The following is a 12,300-nucleotide window of genomic DNA, read 5'->3' as shown; positions in this document are numbered from 1 at the left end:
ACCCACCCTTCCCTTCCTCCTACCCCCCATCAATCCTCAGTTTATTTTTAGTTTTTAAGAGTCTCTTATGGTTTGGCTCTCTCCCTCTCTAACTTTTGTTTTCCTTCCCCTCCCCCATGGTCTTCTGTTAAGTTTCTCAGGATCCACATAAGAGTGAAAACATATGGTATCTGTCTTTCTCTGTATGGCTTATTTCACTTAGCATCACACTCTCCAGTTCCATCCACATTGCTACAAGAGGCCATATTTCATTCTTTCTCATTGCCACATAGTATTCCATTGTGTATATAAACCACAATTTCTTTATCCATTCATCAGTTAATAGACATTTAGGCTCTTTCCACAATTTGGCTATTGTTGAAAGTGTTGCTATAAACTTTGGGGTACAAGTGCCCCTATGCATCAGCACTCATGTATCCCTTGGGTAAATTCCTAGCAGTGTTATTGCTGGGTCATAAGGTAGATCTATTTTTAATATTTTGAGGAACCTCCACACTGTTTTCCAGAGTGGCTGCACCAGTTTTCATTCCCACCAACAGTGCAAGAGGGTTCCCATTTCTCCACATCTTCTCCAGCATCTATAGTCTCCTGATTTGTTCATTTTGGCCACTCTGACTGGCATGAGGTGGTATCTCAGTGTGGTTTTGATTTGCATTTCCCTGATGAGGAGCGATGTTGAACATCTTTTCATGTGCCTGTTGGCCATCTGGATGTCTTCTTTAGAGAAGTGTATATTCATGTTTTCCACCCATTTCTTCACTGGATTATTTGTTTTTCGGGTGTGGAGTTTGCTGAGTTCTTTATAGATTTTGGCTACTAGCCCTTTATCCAATATGTCATTTGCAAATATCTTTTCCCATTCCGTTGTTTGCCTTTTAGTTTTGTTGATTGTTTCCTTTGCAGTGCAGAAGCTTTTTATCTTCATGAGGTCCCAATTATTCATTTTTGCTTTTAATTCCCTTGCCTTTGGGGATGTGTCAAGTAAGAAATTGCTGTGGCTGAGGTCAGAGAGGTTTTTTCCTGCTTTCTCCTCTAGGGTTTTGATGGTTTCCTGTCTCACATTCAGGTCCTTTATCCATTTTGAGTTTATTTTGTGCATGGTGTAAGAAAGTGGTCTAGTTTCATCCTTCTGCATGTTGCTGTCCAGTTCTGCCAGCACCATTTGTTAAAGAGACTGTCTTTTTTCCATTGGATATTCTTTGCTGCTTTGTCAAAGATGAGTTGGCCATACTTTTGAGGGTCCAATTCTGGAGTCTCTATTCTATTCCATTGGTCTATGTGTCTGTTTTTGTGCCATCTGACTGATATTTTTTTTTTAATTTTTTTTTTCAACGTTTATTTATTTTTGGGACAGAGAGAGACAGAGCATGAACGGGGGAGGGGCAGAGAGAGAGGGAGACACAGAATCAGAAGCAGGCTCCAGGCTCTGAGCCATCAGCCCAGAGCCCGACGCGGGGCTCGAACTCACGGACTGCGAGATCGTGACCTGGCTGAAGTCGGACGCTCAACCAACTCGCCACCCAGGCGCCCCTGACTGATATTTTTAATGAGTGTAATAGTTTCCTCTTTTGAGCTTCATATCCATATATTAATTCATCATTTCAGTCTATAAGTATTTATATACTTATATATTTATAGACCTATAAATAGACCTATAGACCTATAGACCTATAGGTCTATACAGGTCTTATAGACCTATATTTATAGACCTACTATCTTCTAGGCAAAACTGAAGAGGGCAATTTCAAACCCTCAATGGTTTGAGGGCAATTTCAAAATTTCAATGAAATTCCTCATTTAAAGACATATAGTAGTAGAAACAAAAGCAGTTTAATGTGTCTGAAGGGTAGATCATATGTAGGAAAACAGTGGAAAAGAAAGGTAAACAGAAGTTAAATTACAGTATGACTTTCTAAGGAGTACTATATATAATATACACTGAAGCATTTGATGTGAGGCAATAATTGACATATTTGATACATTATTTTCTCTGAGAGTGAAAAGGAGATTAGATTATTAATAGAAATAAGATTAACAGTAAGGAAGCTAGCTAAGACGCAGATAGCAATTCAAATAAAGGTTAAGAATTTGAACTAAAGAGTAATGATGGAGACTCATTCATTCATTCAACAGGTGTTTACTGAGATTATTTTTAAATGCAATCAATTGTAACCAAGGCACTCTAGCAAGTACTATCCATTCCTCAACCTTTGCACTTAAAGCCACAAGTTTGTAAGTATATTGCTTGTTTTCTATGCTATCACAGGAGAAAGTTTTATCAAATGCTCTGCTGAACATGGGTCACCATCTTTTCGGACTCCTGTAACAGTTAGCTTGCCACCGACTGCCAGGATCCCAAACCAGTGCCAGATGTCATACATGCTTTGTTAGAGCAGCACTCAGTTCTGGTAGAAATTTTTCCACAGACATCAGCCATACAGTTCATCAGTGTCCCCAACCTGCTTGTGTTCAGAGTTCTCTCCAAACAGAGCTCTGCCTTTGACAGAGCTCTCCCAAGCAAAGACAAGAGCACAGTAACTGAACAACACTCCATCCTTTCCATAAAGCATCAAACCTCATAAATATATGTTACTCAATAAATTCTTTTTGAACCAAACCCATATACTTATTGTTACGTATTTCTTTGTTATACTCTTAGCTCCAAAAAGATTTGCAATCGTCTTAACAACATGTGCATGTGATTATATTTTTGCTTAACAGTAAAAATTTGTCTTTAAAAAGTGAACTCTCAAGTAGCATTAACCATTGAATATGTGCAATACATGGACAGTTGTTCATCATCATTACAACTTCTGAGGCTCTCTTGGAACCCACATAGAGAAACAAGTTCAAGTATGATATAAACATATACTACAGAGTTATCTCTACTTTTCATTCAACTTTGATTATTTGAATATAATAATAACAATGATTATTTTCTGAGTGGTTATTATGTGCCAGGCACTTTTATGCATTTGACTTACATTTATTTTATTATCACAATTCCTCTCTGAAATAGTCATTCTTATTATTCAGATATTGCAGATTGGAAAACTAATGAATACAGAGGATACATAAGCTGTCCAAGGTCATACACTTTATGACTAATAGGATTTGAAAATGGAAAACTTGATTCTTGAGTCCACTCTTAAATACTGTATGATATTTCCTCTTTGTAGTGTGGAAGTCTTTCATGCTAGAACGAAGATGTGGAATTTGCATTGAACAAGAATGTAGGTTCTAAATTGGGATTTGTCAGTAGAACTACTGACATTTTGGACGACATAATTCTTGTTGTAGGGGCTGTCCTGTGCACGGTCAGGTGTTGAGCAGCATTCCCGGCCTTTTACTCATTAGATTCCTGTGGCACCCATAACCCATCTCAATCAAAATTCTTTCCAGATGTTTCCAAATGTGCCCTGCAAGTGAAAAATCACCCCCTGTTGAGAACCACTGGTGTACATTTTTGAAAAGTGAAACTATATTGAAATTATCATTAGTCATTGATGCACCTTCATAATACTGTACAGTATTATGTACTGTTTCATCAGGACATAGCCTAAATTAAGCACATTTTATTCTGGGAGCTCACTATCTTGTTTTTACATCAGGATGTCTTTTCAGAGACAAAAGATATTTTTAGAGGTTGTCCTGTTAGTCCTTTCACTCAATCTTTCATAATATCCATCTACTGAGAAAAAAAAAGATCACAACGGACTAAAATATCTGATGAGAAAAGATATCTCACAAAGCCCCCCTTCTCCCGAAGCTATTGCAAATGAGCCATTATGTGTAAGCTCTCAAGGAATAGCTCTCAGGTAATAATGACTTTAAAAAAAGTGAATTCTTGATACCAGCTCATGAGAATATAACTAGATGCAATTGCTCTTCATCAGCTCTTCAGATAGCCAGTTTTATACAGATCAATTATGTTAAGAAAGTTCCAAGGCAATAAGGGATTGTTAGTAACTTTTTCCCCTTCAAATCACCGGGATTTGTGAACCATGACTGCCATGGTTTCATTAGTGTCAAATTTAACAGCCAAATTTTCATTCCTTCTTGTGAAAGAATGTATCACATCATTATCAAAATCAACTAACATTATCATAATCAACAACCACATCATTATCTGTTCATACATAGTCATGGGAGGACGAATGACACGCATAGGGCAGATCCTATGGAGAATTAGATAATTTTCTCTAAAAATTATTCTAATTCACAAGCCCTGTTTTAACTCCCAGGCCTGTACACTGAGACATTGTATTCAGCAAACTATAGAAGAAAACACTCATGGAATAGAACATTTGTAATTTTCCTTTGGCCATCTGGCCATCTGAGCTACCTACCTAACCAGCATTAAACAAGTGAAAGCAGGTCCACATGCTACAGGTAAGACATGGCATTTTGCCTTTTAATCCAAACGAGTAGGTCAAAGTTCTAAGTGGACATGTTACTTTATAGGTTAAAAGTTCCTTTTAAGAGTATCCTTACCTCTTAATAATATATTGTGCAAAGACAATTATTGTGCAAAAACTGGTCCAGCTTTTTCATGGTGCTCTTTTCCTGTCATGTTTTTGTTCTTATTTCATAAGCTAAAAGAAATTAATTGCCATTTAATATTGACTAGTTTCAAGATTAATATATAAATTACCATTCTTATTGCTATTTTTTTTATACTTGAATTTGTCAAATCTTCAGTGTTTTCTTGACTTTAATACCTTTCTTATTGAAAATGAAATTTCAGCCATGACTTCAGGACCATGAGAAATAACTTTTCCTACATAAAGTATTAGTCCTTCTTTATCAGTTATCTGTTGCTATATAATAAAATATCCCAAGACTCAATGGTTTATAACAATGATTTTATGTAGCTCACAAGTCTGTGAGTTGACTGTTCAGGTCTACTGGTCCTGGCTAGGCTCATTCATGTAACAGCAGTCTGCTCATGGGTCAAACTGGGAACTTGTTGGCCCAACATGGTCTAAGGTAAGACAACACAGCTGTACTCCACATAGATTCTCATTCTCCAGTATGCCAACACAGCTTATTCACATGTTGGGTAGTATTTCAAGATAGTGAGCAGAAATGCTCAATGTCTATTTGAGGTCTAGACTTGGAAATGACACATCACTCCTGCTTCATTTTATTGGCCGAAGCTAGTCACAAAGCCAGTCCAGATTTAAGAGGAGAGAAAATAGACTCCACCTCTTGATGAGAGGAGCTACAGAGTCCTTACAGAGGACATATATAGGAAGGAATGACTGTGGTACCTCCAATAGTGGCAATTTTGACATTTTGTATGTAAGCAAATGAGCCGTCTGTATGTATAACTATTATATCAAAACATCATCAGAATAGAATGATTCTCTCTATCCACTTTATAACTCACTGTGAAGTTGATTAAGCTGACCAAGTTTACAGATGTAATATAGGAAATATCTCTTCTTAGGAATAGGGTGAAAATTACATGATTAATAGTAAAACCCTGTCTTTACTAATAAATATTACAGACAGTAGCAAAGAAAAAATTGAGTAGTGACTTTTAAAGTTTAAACCTATCTTGGCAAAGTTCATCTAATGCAGCACCCTATGGATTATTATTTTTTTTAAGTGAATAGGATCTCTGTGCATAGATGGGATGTGAAGCAGATGAAAATGAGGCAGAATGTTCTGTTCTTTAATGTGGAAAAAAATTGTAATGTGCACACATTCCATTTCAGTAGAAAAACCCCATGCAAATGTAGTATTCCAAGCAGAACTAAGACTCACTATAATACTGCCTAGTAATATTACTTTTAAAAAGCTTTCATAATGCTTAGCTGGATTTCAGTAGTCTTGTTGCTCATGAATGTTCAAATTGCAGGGGAAACATATTTAGAATAATTATCTGTTTTAAGCCACAACAAAGATATTTTCTTTTGTTCCTATTTACTGTGGAATGTGCACAGGGGTTTAAGTGGAAGAACCAAAATTGAGGAAGTAGAAGAAAAACATCACCCGTTATAAAATTGAATTAGGTGAATTACTTTAAAAGTATACACATTCATGACCTAATCAAATGCGGTAAATTCCATCACCTTAGGAAGATCATCTGTTTGCACTGGCACATGACTTCTGACTCCATATGAGGAAGGGATGCTGTGAGCTAAGATCAGTTATTAAAAAAAATCATGTGTGTATATCATTTTGCAAAGAGTATTCATATAATTTATGATCATGCTATTTTATCAAATCTATAAGGAATACAGGACATTGTAATTATGCATTTTATATGAAAACACTGTCTCAGGGAGATGGGTCTTTTGTCAGATGTCATACTGCTCATACGTAGAAGAACATGGAAGAAGTATAGGTCTTCTAATTCAACGTCCAGGGGTCTTCTCCATATACTATGATGCTGATGTCATATAAAGATTGAATAATGATGCTGTTTGTAACTCTGAATATCAAGAGGAATAGAAATCCCCCTTGGGTCATTAGTTAAGTCTACCTAGGTTCCATATCTAACTAACTTTTAAGGTGGTTTTAGAGTCTAAAGGACCCACCACACGTGGACACCACCAGGAAAAACTCACATTCAGAAAAAAAAAAAAGGCAGGCATGATGGATGTTATCCAGAAAAATGACATAAAGAAAGTTTGGTTACTGAAGAGAAATAATAGTTCTGAATGTGGTAGTAATCCCTTAAATTCATTTTATAGATTAATGGATTCATGCCTGGGTCCAAGTGAGAAAACAATAGGGCTGTGATTAAGAAAATTTAAAGGAAGTGTTTTAATACATTCTATAAACTTTGTGCACAATCAACCTTGCCATAAAAAAAGATAGGTATCTCCCCTCTCCCCATAGTGCCAAAGAGCCCTCCCAGTGAGTGATTGTGTTGGTTGGTTCCACATTGGTGACTGGTGTGAGACTGATTTCTACTTGGGCAATGGTGATGCCAGTGGGAGAACATTGTGTTAGTAAAGGAATAGGATAAGAAGGTAAGTTCAAGAGTATAATGCAGCACAATTTTGTATACTTTGTCTCAGATTTTTTGTAATATAACTTTCTCTATTACCTAAAAAGTAGTACGACTTCTTAGCTTTAGGCTGCCTTCAGCAAACCATTTGTCCTGTCCTATTCCAAGACACTCAATATGGTCAAGTGATTCATCAGAAATATTCAAGTCACTGTCCACCTGACATTTCAAGAACTAAAAATAAAACACTCAGTCCATTTTGAAATTTCTCAACCACCTATTTATATCCCTTGCTATTATCTTCTCTTCAGGTTTCTGTGCATTCTGAAATCAGGGGAAGGGCATGGATTCCACGATAGCATCCAGGTGAGATACTTCATTCCACTTGGCCCACAAAGTCCATTATCCATGCTCCATTTTCCTGTATATATCTTGGCTCACCTAACATTCCATCTTTATGCTAACTTATTTTCATAACCATGGACCTTGCCATTTTCTCCAGTTAGAGGTGCCCTCGCTTGATAGTCTCCTGGCCCAAAACCCAAATTTCTAGTTGACTAGCTTTCTTAATACTTCAAAAACACCAAGAAAGCACAGGAACTCTGGACTGTCTTCACTGCACCATGCTGAGGAGTTCAGGACTCTTTGTGAGTTGTCCCAAAGGCACCACCTAGACTCACCCATAGAAATTTGTCCTCTACTCTTTTTATGCCATAGGGACCATGAAGCCAAGACGAATGCAGATTTCCGTAGAAAGTTTGTGTTCTCCCAAGGATACAGCCATGGAAATGGGACATTAGACCTAATATGAATGTTTCTACATTTATATTTTTATGATTTCTGTCTCTCTTCTCTCTTCTTCATCCTTCCTACCAGGAAACTTCTCTAGATTAAAGCCTTGTTCTTCCTACTCATTGATCATTATAATTCTATGATACATGTATTTAGAATTGGCTATTAATACTAAAACTTAACTTTGAGGTTTCTGAGAAAAATATTCTCTCTCAAAAAAGTCTAACTTTCCCTCCATTGGACTTAAAAACCTGAGTTTTACCAAACCAATGGTAATCTAGGAATTCTCTTCACCTCCTTACCAAAAGCCATTAAATGCCTCTTCCTAAACAGATGCAGAGTAGTCCAAATCATGTAGGAAACATTAAAGTGTTATTTAGAATGAAAGTGTATTGATTCATTGTTTTATTATCTTTTCCAGTTTTATTGAGATATAATTGACATAAGGTGTACAACATAATGATTTGATACATGTATGTATTCCAAAATGATTACCACAATGAGTTTACCATCACCTAACATTCTTACAGGTTTTTTCCCTGTGATGAGAACTTCAGAGGTCTACTTTTAACAACTTTCAAATATATAATGCAGTATTATTAACTATATATATAGTAACATGATTTATTATTTAAAAATGGAATACCCATGAGGGGCATCTGGGTGGGTCAGTTGGTTAAGCGTCCGACTATTGATTTCAGCTCAGGTTGTGACCTCACGGTTTGTAAGTTCAAGCCCCATGTCGGGCTCTGCACTGACAGAGCAGAGCTTATTTGGGATTCTCTCTCCTTCTTTCTGTCCTTCCCTTGCTCATGCTCTCTCTCTCTCTTCTCTAAAATAAAATAAATAAACATTTAAAAAATGGAATACCCATGTAATTATCAAATGTGATTTATTTCTGGATGTCCAGAAAAATTCATTTGGGTAGGGTACCAAGATCCTTCATTAAAATGTTGGATGACTAAGAGAATAAATTTCAAATCATTGTTAATAATGTGGTATTAGTTGTGTCTACGAGAAGAAGTCTGGCAAAGCTTTGCTGTATTGCAGTGGATGCAGGACTTGCAAAGCTTATTTAGCCTAGTGATTTTCACACTGTGTCCCACAGATCTGTGGAGTGGTTTCTGGAGAAACCAGTTGTCAATTAGAGTATTTACACTATTATACATACTAGCATTCTAATTAAAATTTCATTTGAAAGAAGTTTCCATTATTACCAGAAATTATATAGACAAATGATAAACACAGTAACAGAGATACAGAACAATAGATGATAGATAAATAAATAGACAGATGAAACTTCTGTTTTAACTTTTAAATTAAATGCTTTCCTGACCAGCAAGCCCACCTTAGTTTATGGTAATGGACTGCAGTTGGTGGGCAAGGAGAGCTGACTTGTGTGTTTTGTTTTTTCTTTTTTTTTTTTTTTTTGATAGAACACTTACTATTCCAAGCACAGTGCATTCTACTTTCATTATTTAATTCATTCTCACAGGAATCATTTGAAATGGTATTATGATCTCCGTTTTATGAATGGAAGAAGGCTCAGTGAAGTTATGAAACTAGTTCAGAGTCAGTGAACTTGAAAGACAGAAGTGGTTTTCAAATTAACTCAGGTTTGCCTGAATTAAAAGTCTATATTTTACTCCTATACCTACTCCTATATTATCATGATGCCTATAACATGGGATTAAGTGATGCATAGTATAGACACAGTCACCTTGGGGATAACATGCAGAAAGATGTGCAGATTCCATTTGCTGCTGCAATCACCATGGTTCAAGCAAAGGGGATTTTTCATTTAAACTGGGGAATGAAAATCAGCAAATCTTTTGTATCATAAAATTTTAATATGTATGGTTCCACTTTAAAAGTCTTTGTCTAATTCCTTAGCTTTGAACAGAATTCTGTTAATCACAGCTTTTGTATCAAAAGATATAATCTTATACCTGTTTTTCAAAGTATTCTGCTTTCAACGTTTCATTTTTTTATTCCCCAAATATGCATATTTTGAAAAAATTTATTGCCAACCAATCCAGCGCATCATGTTATCTTTTTAAACAAAGATTCTATTTATACTTTCTCATAACCCCATCTTATGCTTCAGTACATTATTCAAGAAATGGGTTTCTCTTCTAAATTTACTCTTTAAAATGATGATTCAATAATGTAAGTTAACTGTATTTATTCCATTATATGATCAATTTCATTTAACAACGTGTTGTGACCACAAAGTTAGCCAAAATTCATTAGGAACAGAAGCAAAATTAATGAAATAGAAAAACAAATTAAAAGCTGACTACATATTTTCATTAATGACATTATGAAGAGACATCCTAGGTGAAAAAAATAAATAATAAATTAATGAGAGGAGCAGCTATAATACAATTAGAAAAAAAACAGGACTTGACAACAGATGATCTAAGTTCAAGTCCCAGATATCCCACATACCAACAAATTTAACAGGTGATGTAATTTGTGTAAGTCTCCATTTCATATGTTTAAAATAGAATAATAATGTCTATCTCCTATAGTTATTATGAAGATTAAATAAAATTGCATGTAAAAAAACATGTTAAGATATAGAATGCTATACAGATAAAAGGTGTTATTATTAGAAATCATTTTTCTAGGGGCGCCTGGGTGGCGCAGTCGGTTAAGCATCCGACTTCAGCCAGGTCACGATCTCGCGGTCCGTGAGTTCGAGCCCCGCGTCAGGCTCTGGGCTGATGGCTCAGAGCCTGGAGCCTGTTTCCGATTCTGTGTCTCCCTCTCTCTCTGCCCCTCCCCCGTTCATGCTCTGTCTCTCTCTGTCCCAAAAATAAATAAAATTTGAAAAAAAAAATTTAAAAAAAAATAAAAAAAAAAAAGAAATCATTTTTCTATTTCAGATTAAACTGATTTAACCGATTACCACCCCAAGTGCTCATAGGCACTACAGTGGGAGACTGATGCTGGACTGTGCTTGTGGCAAAAATAAAGCTGAGAAGTAATGTGAAGCCAGCCTAGCTGAACATTCCAATTATACTTTTATTATTATCTTTTTAACCAGAGGCACAGAGGTTTTCCCAGATTTCTTTCCTTGTTATCCAATCAGTAGACCTAAATCATTCAAACTTCACAGCAGACATCTTCTTTATGTTTTGAATTGGGTTTTCTTTCTGTTAGTGGATTCTCTGACTCATTCATCAATTACCTTCTTAGCAATTTTTTTTGTTCCAGGAATATTCTAGATGGTAGGGTGGGGTATCGAAAAAGAATAAAAAGTTGTCACAGAGATTATTCAATAAATAATAAGCAGTGAACAATAAATAAGCAAGCAAAATATCAGATTTATCAGATAGTCTAAATGCTAAAATGAAAAAAGAAAAAAAGGATGATAGCAATTATGGGTGACAGTCTAACACTGGCTAGGAGTTAGTGTTCATGAATCTGTCTCATAGAGAATCTCAATTCAGTTGCTGGCTAATCTAACTACTTTGGAAAACCTCTTTACCTGCCCTGATGAAGGCTCTGAGTTAGAGACCAGGTTTGAGGTGTTAGGGAGAAAAAAAAAAGCCATTGGTGCAATAAGCATAGCATGATGGTTAATTTTATTTGTCAGCTTGACTGGGCTGAGGGATACCCACATAGCTGGTAAAACACTATTTCCAGGTGTGTCTATGAGGTTGTTTCTGGAAGAGATTAGCATTTGATTCAATAGATAGTAAAGACTGCCCTCACCTATGTAAGCAGGCGTACATTGGATATAATCTATTGAGAACTCCAGCCCACCCTTGCCCTGTAAACCAAAAGGCTGATGCATTCTTTTCTTTTCTTGAGCTGGAATGTCCATCCTTTCTTGCTCTCACACAACAGAGCCCCTGATTCTCAAGACTTCAGATTCCTGGACTCATCCATCAGCTCCCTTCGTCCTCAGATCCTTGGCCTTGGACTTAATTATACCACCAGTTATCCTGGTTCTCCAGTTTGCAAATGGTAGATTGTGTGACTTCTCAGCCTCTGTAGCCAACTCCTACAATAACTCTCCTATCATCTATCTATCTATCTATCTATCTATCTATCATCTATCTCCTGTTTGTTCTGTTTCTCTGGGGCAACCTGACAATACACATGGTAATAAGATGGTGTAGTAGAAGGATGCTAGATCTTGTAAGTTCTTGATGGAGGTTGGATTTATTGTACATTTGATGGATTGTCTTCTGAGTGATTTAATTAGGGGAGTTAAAGGTTTTGTTTGGTACAAGAGGCCATCATAGAAGCCAATGCTGAGATGATGGTGGTTTGGAGTAGAATAATAGCTGTAGTGGTGGAAGGAAGTAGCAGACTCCACTGCAGAAAGGAAGGTGCAAAAAAATGGGGAATAGGAAAAAGTTGTGAATGAAGAAAGAGGAAAACTATAAAATGTTGTGTCATAATAGTCAAGAAAATAATGTATTTCAAGTGGGAAGGAATATTCAACTATCAAACGTTGTTGAAAAGTTGGGTAAAATGAAGACAGAGAAATGACCATTGGTCATTTGATGATGATGATTTTATAAAAC

This window comes from Lynx rufus, unplaced genomic scaffold (assembly GCF_022079265.1).
Source record: "Lynx rufus isolate CCGP_SWC_20201006 ecotype Redwood Valley unplaced genomic scaffold, mLynRuf1.p SCAF_7, whole genome shotgun sequence".
Classification (NCBI taxonomy): Eukaryota; Metazoa; Chordata; class Mammalia; order Carnivora; family Felidae; genus Lynx; species Lynx rufus.
The sequence above is the reverse complement of the archived record's forward strand: the minus strand, read 5'-3'. Positions refer to the sequence as shown.